Source organism: Geotrypetes seraphini, chromosome 15 (genome assembly GCF_902459505.1).
Source record: "Geotrypetes seraphini chromosome 15, aGeoSer1.1, whole genome shotgun sequence".
NCBI classification, from domain to species: domain Eukaryota; kingdom Metazoa; phylum Chordata; class Amphibia; order Gymnophiona; family Dermophiidae; genus Geotrypetes; species Geotrypetes seraphini.
The window spans coordinates 49,025,115-49,040,789 of NC_047098.1; positions in this window are offsets into that span (position 1 = coordinate 49,025,115).

Genomic DNA, 15,675 nt, shown 5'->3' on the forward strand with positions numbered 1-15,675 from the left:
CTTTGCATCTCTCGGCACCTGCCTAGACAAAATAGGCTTAACCTCCTTTAGCTATGCAGAAGACATCACCATTCTCCTTCCTTTTGATCAGCCAACGCCCACCATGACAGACACACTACACAGAACTCTAGAAACAGTGGCAACATGGATGAAAGACCACAAACTAAAACTGAACCCATACAAAATAAAATTCATACTTCTAGAAAAAAATAAAACCCCTACCATAACAAACCTAGTAATAAACTCAATCACATATCCATTTCAACCCACTTTAAAACTTCTGGGAATGACGATAGACAGATGCTGCACCATGCAACCACAAATCAACAAAACAATACAGAAATAATTTGCGGTCATGAAAAACCTAAGGCAAGTTGGAAATTTTTCGATAGAAAACAATTCCAGCTCATGGTCCAGTCCCTAGTCCTAGGTCTTCTTGACTACTGCAACATCCTGTACCTCCCCTGCCCCGCAACAATGATAAAACAACTACAAACAGTACAAAACACAGTCCTGAGACTAATCCATTCACTAAGAAACACAACCACATTACCGAGGCATACCTTGACTCACACTGGCTATTATTTAAAACCATAAATGGTGACAGCCCAGCCTACTTGAACAACCGCCTAATCCAAACTACCACAATCAGACACAGGAGAACCCAGACACCATTCACATACCCTCCAATCAGAGACATCAAATGGAAAAAACTGTATGATGGCCTACTAGCCACACAGGCAGCAAAACTAGACCACCAACTGTCCAATCTACTAATCGCGATCCCAGACTACAAAGCTTTCAGAAAAGAAATAAAAACCCTGCTATTCAAAAAATCCATGAAGACTAAGTAACACCATATGAAACATTTCAATCCTCTGAAGCAACCCACTCTACTCTGTAACAGATCTGGACATGTCCAGACATCTACTTCTATAATTCTGAAATACCTGTAATCCGCCTTGAAATGCAAGGTAATGGCAGAATAAAAATCACTAATGTAATGTAATGTGATTCATACACTACTAAAATCCATGACCAGGGTCCTCCTGGTCATCACCGGGTGCTCTCTGGACTCCATTCTTCTCCAGGTCCTTCCAGATTCTCTCCAATCCTCCTTAGCCTTCCGGGCCTTGAGCAGCTTCTAATACCATTTACTGTTCTCTCTGCTGGTTGTCACCGGCCTGGTCACTCACCAGTCACCTTTGACCAATGTTTTCAGCATCTAACAAGCTGCTTCCTAGGGAGTCTTCTGCCATCTCCCAGTGCCATATACCGGTCTCTCCATCAGTCACTCACCAGAACCCCTAAGCTTTGGATCTCAAACTCTTCAGGCTGCATGTGAGGCCACTGCTAGTCCCTTACTCATTGGCCCCTTTGGTCCCCACGGTTCCTGGACACTCTTTACTGGTCTCTCTGCCAGTAATCAAGCCTGAACCCTCTCTGGACTCCAATATCTACCGGGCCCTCTGGCTACTCCTTCTTCCAAACTTTCTTCCAGTCACTCAGGAGTCTTTTTCCAGGCTCACACACTGAGAACTCTCCCAGTCTCTCAGCCACACCCCATAATGACTCTTCCTGTCACTCACTCTCCTGGTTACACACACAACTCCACCAGGCCCTCTGCCACTCATCAAGCCTGAGCCCCACTTTGACTCCAAGCTCTACTGGGCAGACAAACAGGTCTATTAGGCTTACCAAGGGTTGGGCCAAAGCCAGCATTCCTCCCCTTGAGGGTCACCTGGCTCCCAAAGGAGCTTCTGTACTTTTCAGCTCACTGCTCTGGAACTGTCCTTTTCAGCACCCTACTTTGCTCAGAGTGAATGGACAGCTCCCAGCAGCCTTTGAAAGATCTCTATGCAAATGAGCTCCACATACCACTGTTCAGGCTCCCTCTGCTGGCCTGTAACAGGAACCACCTGCCACAACCACCGGTATCCAGATAATTGTCAGCAGTGGCACTATGAGGGCAGTTCAGTAAATGGTGGAAACCTTAAGTTGATACTAGTGTTATTCAGATCAGTATTTTGATAACTATCTAGATAAGTTAGGGTAGCCTTTTTGTTGTTCGTAGTTTATCTGGTAGTTAGCCTTGCCCAAACTCTGCCCCTGGAATGGCCTGTATGTTACCAAGATGGTCTGATCAGAATTGTAGTGAAACTATTTGGGTAAATGCCACTGAAAATCCGTGTATCACCTGGTGAATGGGAGCCACTCCTTTACAGGTAAGTCCCACTGAATACTGTTTTTTTAGCAGGTTCTGTTACATTCCTATATATTGATTTTACTTGTTGTTTACTGATTTGGCAGGCTAGCCTGGCTTGCCCACAGAGGTCAGCACATATACAGCCAAGACACAATTGCATATAAAGTGAATTTTTATTTATCATTTGCCTCACACAAAATAGAATGAATTTGGCTTACCTCAGCCAAACTACTACAGGCACCAGTCTGTTTTCCCAAAGCTTGCCTCCTGCCTATGTCTAGGAAAAACATGAGAGTTCCTCTTTTTCCCTCAGGGACTTCTCTAGAATAAGCCCAGCCTGGGTAGAAATACCTCTCTCCTGTGAGTCCCGCCCCTGTGACTCAACACTGAGCTCCACAGCCTAGTGCAAGGGTAGGCAATTCTGGTCCTCGAGAGCCACAGACAGGTCAGGTTTTCAGGTCAGGGTGCCGAGGTTGTAGCTCTAGCCACTGTGCCACACACTCCCTGAAAAGTTCAATCAATCTTCTTTTTACACAATCCTTGCAATATTTATGGATTTTTTTCCAGTTTAATATATTTGTAATTTTTGCTGCATTAGCATATGTGCAAGAACATTTTTGTGCATGCAAATAGATTGTGTATGTGTTAATTCATAGGTATTTGTGTGCACAATTTTCATGCACTTTAAATGTTTAACATAGTAACATAGTAGATGACGGCAGATAAAGACCCGAATGGTCCATCCAGTCTGCCCAACCTGATTCAATTTAAATTTTTTAATTTTTTCTTCTTAGCTATTTCTGGGCAAGAATCCAGAGCTCTACCCGGTACTGTGCTTGGGTTCCTACTGCTCAAATCTCAGTTAAAACCTACTCCAGCCCATCTACACCCTCCCAGCCACTGAAGCCTTCCCCAGTCCATCCTCCACCAAATGGCCATATACAGACACAGACCGTGCAAGTCTGCCCAGTACTGGCCTTAGGTCAATTTTTAATATTATTTTCTGATTCTAGATCCTCTGTGTTCATCCTACGCTTCTTTGAACTCAGTCACCATTTTCCTCTCCACCACCTCTCTCGGGAGCTCATTCCAGGCACTAACCACCCTCTCCGTAAAGTAGAATTTCCTAATATTGCCTAACATTGCATCCTTTAGAAAAAAAATATGTGTTCATGAATTTAGTTCCTTAGTGGTAAGAGCAGAGAATAGTTTGGCTTTAGCCATCTCTTTCTATTATGCCGTTTAATGGATTGTACCTGTCATGTTCATCATCCTCTTCCTAGGACCCCTGGAAGGGATGTGGGTGGTCTTGAAAGTTCATGCAGTACAACATATTTAGATTATTTTTTTTTAGTGCAAGCAGAAATCTGTCACTTCTGATAAATAAAACCTATCTAGGAAGGGAATGTTGTATGAAAAGTCATCAGCACAATTAATTCACAGGAGTTTCACGTGGCTTTTTTTTAAGTGGGAGCATAGCTGGGGAGATGAGATAGGGTTTAAAGAAGAGGATGTTTTTGTGAAGTGAAAGTGTTGGTGCAGTGTAGCGCGCCTTTCGATAAAGGATAGACTGCATCATTATAAATCACTATTTATTGTTTATGAACAGGCGTGATCACTCGGCTCCATTTCCAGTCTTGATCAGAGCTCTGAGGATGGGCTCTTGATCAGTGCAAGGGAAGTCAAAGATCCCCCCCCCCCCCTTTCTTTGGATCAACTCTGCTAGACAATAAAATGGGGCAAGGCCCTCAATTCCTATCTGGAACAAGTTTACAAGTGGTTAATTTTAATTTAACTTTTCAACTTCAAATTAATGACATATATGTTTGTGTATAGATAGAGAGAGAGCGATAGAAGAGAAAGAGAGAGATAGAAGAGAGAGAGACCAGAAGAAGGAAGTACTTCACAAACCACCCTCTTGTTTCCTCCCTCCCCCCAATCCTGCCACCCCACCATGCTTCACACCACTTTCCCAATGGGGGAGTATCAGTGCAAAATTTGCTAGAGCTCAATAAGTGCCTTGCATTTCAAATTAAATTTAACCCCAGGGTGCCTGTGCTGTGGGGCCGTTAGCAACAGAGCTGTAAATCATGGCAGCGAATTCCGTTTCTGATGAGTACTTCCCATCACGATGACATTTAAACTATTAATTAATTAGGAAAGAGTGAAATAAGGAGATTTGGAATGATCCCCCTCTGGATAATTACTGTAGGACACATTTGTTACTATAATGAACACACAGGATATGACTTAAATAGTACTCACTCCCTTTGGGTTTTCTTCTCCCTCGCAAATTGTTCCAACCTGTTTAAGAAGCTTTATGAGAAAAAATAATATTCCTGGTTTCCAGAACTGCATCCTGTGGTATCTAGTTTTATGAGGGATGAAAGAAAAAAAAAAAAACCCCACCTAATTTCAAAAGAATAGGACTTAGAGCTTAGACTTTGTTTAGAACAGGTAGCTTTAGTCACTAAAATGGGTCTTGCCGTTAATTAGCTAGCACATACATTTCTGTTTACAGATTAGGAGATGCATTTTATCTTTGGATAATCCAGTTTTCTTGAATTGGGCATCAGGCCCATTCTGGCTTTGTTGTAACTCCTGTGGGGTGAATGTTCAAAACTGGCTGTTTGATGCTTTTACCTGTGAAACAAAATGATGAAACAATATAATGCAGCTATTTTCGCTTTGATTACTGCCAAATGAAAAATTAAATGCAGAAATTTCCATTTGCTATTCTGTACATAAATGTTTACCATAAAACTGTGTAGATAGTTGAATCCTCCACCCACACCCTGTCCCTGAGACATTTGAGTAATTTGGACTATGAAGAGAAAAGTCTCCAAGAGACAGAACATAAGAACATAAGAAGTTGCCTCCGCTGAGGCAGACCAGAGGTCCATCTTGCCCAGCGGTCCGCTCCCGCGGGCGGCCCATCAGGCCCACTGCCTGAACAGTGGTCTCTGACTAATTTTATAATTTACCTCTAATCCTGTCCTTACCTCTACTCCTATCTGTACCCCTCAATCCCTTTGTCCTCCAGGTATGTGTCCAGACCTTCTTTGAAGCTCTGTAGCGTGCTTCTGCCTATCACATCCTCCGGCAGCGCATTCCATGTATCCACCACCCTCTGGGTGAAAAAGAACTTCCTGGCGTTTGTTCTAAACCTTTCCCCTATCAATTTCTCTGAGTGCCCCCTTGTACTTGTGGTTCCCCTTAGTTTGGAAAATCTTTCCCTGTCCACTTTCTCTATGCCCTTCATGATCTTGAAGGTTTCTATCATGTCTCCCCTGAGTCGTCGCTTTTCCAGGGAGAAAAGCCCCAGCTTTTTCAGTCTGTCAGTATATGAGAGGTCACCCATACCCTTTATCAGCTTAGCTGCTCTTCTCAGGACTCTCTCAAGTACCGCCATGTCTTTCTTGAGGTACGGCGACCAGTACTGGACACAGTACTCCAGGTGCGGGCGCACCATTGCACGATACAGTGGCAGGATGACTTCCTTTGTCCTGGTCGTGATACCTTTCTTAATGATACCCAACATTTTGTTCGCTTTCCTTGAGGCTGTGGCGCACTGCGCCGACGCCTTCAATGTTGTGTCTACCATCACTCCCAGGTCTCTTTCAAGGTTGCTCACCCCTAGCGGTGATCCCCCCATCTTGTAAGTGAACATCGGGTTCTTTTTCCCAACATGCATGACCTTGCATTTCCCTATGTTGAAGCTCATTTGCCACTTTTTGGCCCACTCTTCCAGTGCTGTCAGATCTTTTTGGAGATTTTTGCAGTCCTCCGTGTTTTCAACCCTGCTGTATAGTTTGGTGTTATCCGCAAATTTAATAACCTCACATTTTGTTCCTGCCTCCAGGTCGTTAATAAATATATTGAACAGGAGCGGTCCCAGCACCGACCCCTGTGGAACTTCGCTCGTGACCCATTGCCAATCTGAGTAATGGTCCTTTACTCCTCTGTTTCCTGTCCGCCAGCCAGTTTTTGATCCATCGGTGGACCTCCTCTTGCACCCCGTGGTTCCACAGCTTCCTTAGCAGTCTTTCGTGTGGTACCTTGTCGAAGGCTTTTTGGAAGTCAAGGTAAATGATGTCTATGGATTCCCCTCTATCCACCTGGCTGTTTACCCCCTCAAAGAAGTATAATAAGTTCGTGAGGCATGACCTGCCCTTGCAGAAGCCATGTTGGCTCGAATTTAGCTGCCCATTTTTTTCGATGTGTTCCCAGATGCTGTCTTTAATCAGCGCTTCATCATCTTTCCCGGGACCGAAGTCAAGCTCACCGGCCTGTAGTTTCCTGGGTCTCCCCTTGAGCCTTTCTTGAAGATGGGCATGACATTTGCTATTTTCTAGTCCTCTGGAATCTCTCCAGTTTTTAGGGATAGGTTGCATATTTGTTGAAGTGGCTCAGCTATTTCGTTCCTTAGTTCCTTGAGTACCCTTGGGTGAATGCCGTCCGGACCTGGCGATTTGTCGCACTTTAGCCTGTCTATCTGCCTGAGGACATCCATCTTGCTCACCTCTAGTTGGACCAGATTTTCATCCTGATCTCCTTTTCCGATCTCCTCGGGTTCCGGAATGTTGGTTGTGTCCTCTTTTGTGAAAACTGACGTGAAGAACTCATTTAACCTGTCCGCTATCTCCTTTTCCTCTTTTACCACTCCCTTTCTGTCTCCATCATCCAAGGGTCCTACTTCCTCCCTAGCTGGTTGCTTCCCCTTGACATACCTGAAGAATGATTTGAAGTTTGCTGCTTCCCCTGCCAGTCTTTCTTCATATTCTCTTTTTGCTTTCCTAACCACTCGGTGACACTCCTTTCGGTGTCTTTTATGCTCCTTTTGGTTGTCTTGACTGTTGTGTGGAGTGAACGTACAGGGGAGAAAGGAGGAGAAGAAGCCATGGTCTATCCGAGGCCCTACTCATACTAATTGCACTGAACTGCCCAAAAGTGGAAGTTGGGGGTCACTGAGGTTCCCACCAAGTTCCAGGTACTTAAAAGTACTGAGGGACCAAGAAGTGTTGAGGAAAAACCCAGAGGAGAGATGCATTAAATAAAGCAGGAGTGAGTGACCAAGTGGAACTAGAATTGTGAGCAAGTTTGAAACCTTTTGTCATCTTTTTATCCTTTTTCTTATGGATTGCATGCCAAATTATATTTATTGCCCTTCTTTTTAACATTTTTGTTCACTTGGAGAGTGCCTATTAAATGGGTATTTTTATATAAACTACTATCATCTTCCCTTGTTGTTTTTCCAAGTTTGGGTAGCTTGCTCCTGTTCAGGGAGAGTTGAGAAATCTTAAGCCACCAACCATGGTCTGTGTAATTGGGAAGAGAGTGGTGGATACTTTGATTTTTTTTTTTTTTTGACACACATACCAATAATTACTGTTTTATTTTATTTATTTATTTATTTTTAAAGTTTATATACCGTTTTATTCCAAAACGGTTTACAAATAGTTACATACATAAAATATTATAAAATTCAGAACAAGGTTAAAACAAAACAGATTCAATCCTTACATAAAATCAATTTTTCAGCATTTTCCTAAATGAGCTCCTGTCTCTACACTTTCGGATTTGACCAACCAAGCTATTCCACAACTTAACCCTTGCACATGTAAAAGTCATGGCATCCATTTCCACATATTTAGGGTTAATCTACGTTTTCAGCAATGCTGAACTTTCAGAGCGCAATGATCTTAATGACATCAAACCTTTAAAAAATTCAGGAACTGTACCATATAAAAATTGGTGACATATCATAATTGCTTTGTATTGAATTCTGAATGCAACTGGCAGCCAATGCTCATATCTTGATATTCCAGTTATCATTCTAGCCGGCTCAGGGGTCAGCCTCCTTGTTACTGTTGGAGGGCCCTTGAGTTGGAGGACATAGAAGACTATCTGAATATACATATAAAATATCCGTAATGGAGAGCAGATTGCCTAAGTATGATGCTAAAGATAATTTGGGCAATAATCTGCCAGCAGCATTCAGTGGTTTAAGTCACTGCAGCAGCGGGCTGAATTAGATCTGGATAGTCAATGCCAGGCCATAGCTGGGCATTAGCATTTGACTGTCCAGGTCCTTGGTGGACCTAGAAATTATGTAGGTACCAGAGATCCCTAACCAGGCAAAGATAGAACTGTATTTTTATTTATTTTATATTTTGTATATACCACCTACATGCATCAAAGCTATTGAAGAGGTGTACATTCAAGTATGGTTGCAATTTTCTTTCCCTGGATACAATGGAGGGTTAAGTGACTTGCCCAAGGTCACAGGGAGCTGCAGTGGGAATTATGTATCCAGGTAAGTATCTGAGCACCAGCACTGAATATTGCCAGAGCTCACATATTGTCTATGACTCTGTTCATGGACTGCCCCAACAGTAATTGGACAATGGCTTGGTAGTAGAGAATGACACGGTGACAGAATTTGTCATCAACCCCATGGATAACTATGGGAAACAATCCTATGTCATTCCTTAGTGTCTATCTCAACCTAGTCCTACACCAGAATTCTTCAATGCAAGGCTTGAGGGTTGGTGGCTGGGCCCATTCATACTCTGATTCTTCCCTCTCTCCTTAAAGAATGACATGATCTCTCCTTAAAGAATGACATGAGGGATGGTTTCCCATGGTTATTCACAGGGATGGTGACAAATTCTATCACCATGCCACTCTCTACTCGGTAGTCAGAGATGATATTTAGTTGTACTGCTTGGTTAAGTCCCACCAAATATCCCTTCCCAGCCTGTTGATCAGGGTTCAAGTGGACAGGATCTTCTCCTGCTCACTTAAACTCCTTTGCATATCTACTCCAAATACTCAATATTCCATAATGTAGCATTCATGTACCAAGGCAGATTTTGAAACTTGAGTTACAAAGAGATCTCTGTAGGTAAGGACTTGGATGGTCATCTGTAAGGATACCTTGTCTTGAACTAAAGATTGTTCTTGAGGTTTTTTGCCCATGATAGAAACCATTCCTGCCTGGTGTTTGCAATTCAGTTATCATGCTGTGCACACTGAGACTTTTGAGGCTTTTCCTCCAATTTTTGCATGAATGAGTATATTTTGATTTCCACTGTTTCTATGGTTTAGTCGTTTATGGCCTCCTACCAAACTACATGATGGAAGCATTTTAGTTTATCCTCCTGACCCGCCTTTTGCGCTCCAACTCCATTTTTGCCTACCCCTCCTTGCAAGGAAGACCTAAAAAAACTTATGTGACAAAACTACTATCCTACCAAGCAGCTCACCTCAGTTGGGAACTACTCCCCATTATAGGGTCTTCATCCTATATGCATTTCAGGTGAAGATAAAAAAAATCCTTGTTCAATAAATTCCGAATAGAGCAGGGGTGTCAAAGTCCCTCCTCAAGGGCCGCAATCCAGTCGGGTTTTCAGGATTTTCCCAATGAATATGCATGAGATCTATTAGCATACAATGAAAGCAGTGCATGCAAATAGATCTCATGCATATTCATTGGAGAAATCCCAAAAACCTGACTGGATTGTGGCCAAGGAGGGACTTTGACACCCCTGTAGTAGAGCATTAAATCCTGTGCTCTCTTCACGTGTCTCACACACACCTCAAGATGACGATAAAGCTCCATGCACAGTTTCATATAACTCATACTACCTAGCGCCCCCTCCCTCTCTCACCACCCGATTTTGGGACTCCATATTCATATCTGTAGCAGTTATCAAAAGCTGTTCACTCACTTGAGTTATTCTTTTTTGTTGTATTACCTTACCATGATTGTGTTTGACACTGACCTTCTCTTGCTCCTAAGTTATCCCTCACCTCTCATATATAGTCTGTTACTTAATTCCTGTTAACCACAGCGAATTTCATGGTGTATTGCGGTATACAAATAAAATTTTATGTTGTTCTATTATTTGTCTACATTTTTTCGGGTGGAGTTTCTACCATATATATTTGGTCTAACCTTTATGTGCCCATTGCATAGATATAAATATAAACATCCAACACTCACAAAACTAATAAACATCCACAGTGTGCAAAAGTTTTTTTAAATTTCAGACCTCAGTGGCAACTCTTTTTACACCAGCTTACCAATGGTCATGGCTCGCTTGCCTCTTCTGAAATAACCAGTATTACAAAGCATTAGTCGGCATTATAAAGTACAACTAACACTCCTACACTAATTACAAGGAACAACGTTGGATATTCACTTTAAATATGGCGTATACTAAGGGGCTGAACTTAGCTTTCGATTGGAGCTCATTAACGTGAAGCTCCCTCTGTGATTGGTTCTCTCCTGTCATATGACTTAATTTAAACAGGTAGTGAGTTTGGACTGCCATTTTGAAATATATATGAAGGCAGCATGCAGCTCACAAGAGGTACGAGTAATTTCACCACAGTGCTTTGAGGATTGTTAATTGTACTTTATAATTCAGACTAATGCTTTTCAATACTTGTAATTTCAGACCCATACCCTGATGCAGCTTTAGGCGAAACATGGTCAATGTTGGCATCAGTTTTTCATTTAAGATAAGTACGGTTATACTTGAGAATTGGAAATTCATATGCAGTATTATTGAAAATTAAACTTTTATATATAGATACAAGAAGAAGTAAAAAGTGTTTAGTTATATTTAAATAAATTACTATGGAATGGTGAAGAGGCAGGAGAGCCACGCTCCTTGGTGAGCCCATGTGAAAAAAGTCTCCACTGAAGTCTGAAATTAAAAAACTAAAAACCTTTTGCACATTGTGGATGTTTATTAGTTTTGTGAGTGTTGGGCATTTATAATGAGTGACTAACCAGCCTCCACCACATTTAAGAGTTTGACATTGATCTATTACTTATGTAAACATTTAGAATAGTGTGCACTTATACATGTATATTGCCAGTATGCCACCTTAGCACTATTCTGTAAATATGTGACTATCTTGCATAGCACATATTAGCAAAGGAAGCATCCACATGGGTGGAACATGGGCAGGATATAGGCAGGGCTCCCACTTATACACATAATTTACAGAATACTGTAAGTTGTACATGTAGGCAACCACCCATACTGCCAGCTCTGTTCCATGCACTGATACTAGGTCAGTGTTTTTCAACTGCTGTTCCGCGGCACACTAGTGTGCCGCGAGATGTTGCCTGGTGTGCTGCAGGGCCGCCATCAGGGCAGTACTACCAGTCCTGCATTCAGGGGCCCGGAGCTGACAGGGGGCCCGAGGCAGGGGCGCCAGTAGCTCGCCAAGGCAAAGTGAGTCGATCACCCAGGACTCACTTTGTCTTGGCGATCTAATCTATCGAGCCGATAAGTCTTCTTCTCCCCGACGTCAATTCTGCAGTCGGAGAGGAAGTTCGGGCCAGCCAATCGCTGCCTGGCTGGGCGGAACTTCCTCTCCGATTGCAGAATTGACATCAGGGAGAGCATGCGTCGGCGTCGGCTTTGGGGCCTGTTATCCATTGGTGGGTCCTGTTCCCCGATGGCAGCGGCAGTGGCTGTGGCTTGGGGAACGGCAGGGAGAAAGAAAGAAAGGGGGCAGGCAGGGAAACAGAAGGAAAGAAGAGAAACAGAAAAAAAGAAAGAAAGGTCAGGGAGAGAGGAAGAAAAAGTTGGGGGAGGGAATGAGGTGTGGAGGAGAGAAAGCATACAGGCTGATAGAAGGGAAGAAAGGTTGGATGCACAGTCAGAAGAAGAAAGTGCAACCAGAAATCACCAGACAAGGTAGGAAAAATGATTTTATTTTAAATTTAGCAAAGTGGAGGCAGTATTACCACAGTTTTCAAAGGAATTTGCCCAAATAACTTAATAGTTAACTGGGTAAATTCCCAGAGATGAAAACTTCCCTTCACTTACTATGCACAGTTCTGAATTTATATCTGCTGTCTATATTTTACAAAATGGTCACCTTTTACTAAACCGCAATAGTGGTTTTTAGCGCAGGGAGCCTATGAGCGTCAAGAGCAGCGCTGGGCATTCAGCGCAGCTCCCTGCGCTAAAAACTGCTATTGTGGTTTAATAAAAAGGATGGAGGGTATATTTGTCTATTTTTGTATGCTATAAAAACCAAATACAGAGAGAGACTGAGAGCTGTTGACGAAGAGCTACGTGTGTGTCTTTCTTCGATTCCAGCCAGAATATCAGCTTTGTGTTCAGCCAAACAGGCCCAGGTTTCGCACTGAATAAAGTATTTTATAATTTTTCACTATTCTGTTTACTTAATATTTCATAATAAAGTAATTATAAAATACTTTCTTTGTGTTTATTTGATTCCTATTCAAGAGAATTACTTTATATATAGTCAATATAGGCACAGAGTTAAATTTTTTAACATTTTCTAATGGTGGTGTGCCTCGTGATTTTTTTCATGAAACAAGTGTGCCTTTGCCCAAAAAAGGTTGAAAAACACTGTACTAGGTCATGCTAGGAGCCTAGGTTCTGCTATAGAATAGGATCCAGCTGCCCACCCTCAGAGTGCCTAAATGAAGACACCCAGTTATTCTGTAGAATTATCCCCTTAGGCCCATATTCTATCTAGATGGTGTCCAAAAAAACAGCACCAACCAGAAGGGCATTTAGTGTGATTATATAAAAGGTATGCACGCCTTATACAGGGCAGGATTAACCAATAGGTCAAGTAGGCATGTGCCTAGGGCCCGAAATGGTCAGGGGGGCCCGATGAAGTAGGGCATCAACATTGTTTTTTCCAAACAGCGATGGGCCCCTACAGCATTGATCGGCAACGCGGCCCCCCCCCCCCCCCCCCTGGCATGATACAGCACAGCATAAGACATGAACATAAATTGAAGGTTTTTTGCCAGTGAGGTTACCACTCGACTGCCTCTTTAAACCGTTTTGGTGAGGTGGGAGGGCCCGTTCTGAGGCTTTTTCCTTCATGTTGTAGTGATCGGGTCTATGCTGTGTCTGTCTGATTTACTTTATTGGACCTTACCATACTCTTTTTGAAAGTGTTTATCATACTACATATGCTAGGTACGCCACTGCATGTCATAACTTTTAGGTGCACTCATTTAGGCCAAGGAAAGCCAGGTCTAAACACCGGCGCCTGACATGTGCGCACATCGGGTGTATTCTGTAACAGTGTGCCTAAATTGCAAGAAATAATAATAACAACTTTATTTTATATACCGCCATACCCAGGGAGTTCTAGGCGGTTCACATCAGTTAATTAAGGTTACAAACAATGAAGTCTTTGGAGTTAACAGTTTAGGAATGTACAGGTCATTGAGGTTGGCAGGAAAATACATTTTAATAATAATAATAATAATAATAATAATTTTATTCTTGTATACCGCCATACCCGTAAAGTTCTAGGCGGTTTACATCCATTAATTAAGGTCCGTGATAACACACGGATTTACAAAATTTTGACAAAGATACAGGCAATGAAGTGGGGGGGGGGGGAACTTTTTTGAAGAGATTAGGTCGAGGTAAACGGTAGTACAGGAGGATGGGTTGTAAGATATGATATAGCGAGAGAGAGATGAAATCGGGAGGGGGGAAGGGACAGCCGAAGGGGCGGGGTAGAGAGGGAAAGGGGAGAAAATAGGGGGCAAGGGGGATTAAAAGGCCTGTTCACGGAAAAGGTGCGTTTTGAGAAGTTTTCTGAAGCTAAGGTAAGAGGGGGCCTCGAGTATCATTTGGGCAAGCCAAGGGTTTTAGGAGTATACAGGTCATTGAAGTTGGCAGAAATATACATGAGTGTACAGGAGGAAGGTAAAATTTATTTACAGGCAAAAATAGGAAAAAAAATATAGGTCCTTGAAGTAACGGGTTGGGAGAGTACAATAAGAAGGAGTAAGTGGAGATTCACGTGCATTGATGGGAGTTGAAGAAGTGTAAGAGGGTGTGTTAAGGATTCTGTCCGTGGAATAAGTGTGTTTTGAGTTTTTTCCTGAAGTCAAGATAGGTGGGGGTGTTGAGCACAATTTGGGCTAGCAATGGGTTCAGTTTGGCCGCCTGGAAGGAGAAGGTTTTGTCAAGGCCATGATCGGTCTGTGCTGCTCCCCTGGCCATGCCTACTTTTCAATTTCATGCACTAGAACTAGCCTGTAACACTTTATACGCCAAACAAGTGGTGTGCATTACTTTTAATTAGTTCCAATTACTGTAGCTTCAATTAGTGATGCTGATTGCCAATTATCAGCACCAATTAGGCTTGTTAAACAAGTTGTACATGCTAATTTACTGCGCACACCAATTTGCGAGTACAATGTAAGGCGCCATATGCAGAATGCATATTAACTCCCATCTTGAACATCTAATGCAGTGTAGTACTTAGGCTCCTTTCTTACGTCAAGGCCACAGTTAGTAAACGGGATTGATGACACTGTCACAATGTGACCAATTTGTGGTTTTCAAATATGACGGATTTGAGTATATAATTCAGTGGGTCAGGGGTTCTAGCATCCTGCGTCACTGGCTTTGCCTCTTCAAGTTCATGTTTTCACGCTCTCAGATTACAAAAACATTTTTTAACCAGTCTCTTAATTAATTCCATTCTATCATCAGCTGGCAAGGTAGACAAACATCTGCCTCTAAATTAGACTTGTCGTTAATAACAAGGCTTGTGATCAACAGAATCCGCTCAGATTACTATTATCATTCAGATTATCATTAGTAATTTTGGTAGATCCTTTAGGATCTCTGCCAGGGCTATTGTCCTAATGATGGCTGCTATCTGTTTTGGGATAAATGAAATATTGATAATTGGGGAGGGGGAAGGAAAAAAGTTAATTGATTATGACATCTGTGATACTGATATTTGAATTCAGCAGTAATAGCCAAATAGAGTTGCTGGAAATTAATACAGACCACCCCCCAAATCCGGATCCATGGCCACGCCCCAGGCTCACCCCGTTCCGCCCCCCAGACCCGCCCCAGATGGCACCTGCGCATGCGCAGCCGCGATGCAATGATGTCATGGCGCACGTGAAAGTGCATGTGACATCACCGCATGCATGGACGCCCCTTTCTGTCGGTGATTTTCACAGGAAGCTTTTCAAAACCCGGATACAGTGCCGGGTTTTGAAAAGCCGTCCGGACCCACGGACATGTCCTCGAAAAGGAGGGCATGTCCGGTGAAATCCAGACATTTGGTAACCCTAGTCAGAGACAAAATTTATCTGACTAGTAGTTTAAATCTCACCACTATCTGAATAACATTGGTGCTGCACGCTCTATCCCAGTGATTCTCAGACCAGTCCATGGGGGCACACCTAGCCAGTCAGGTATTCAGGCTACCCACAATGAATATGCATGAGATAGATCTGCATGCAAACAGGATGTTGGGCATGATAAAGAAGGGGATCACGAGCAGATCAGCAGACGTCATAATGCCGCTTTACAGAGCGATGGTCAGACCACACTTGGAATACTGTATCCAACACTGGTCTCCCTACTGGAGAGGGTACAGAGGAGGGCCACGAAACTAGTAAACGGTATGGAGAA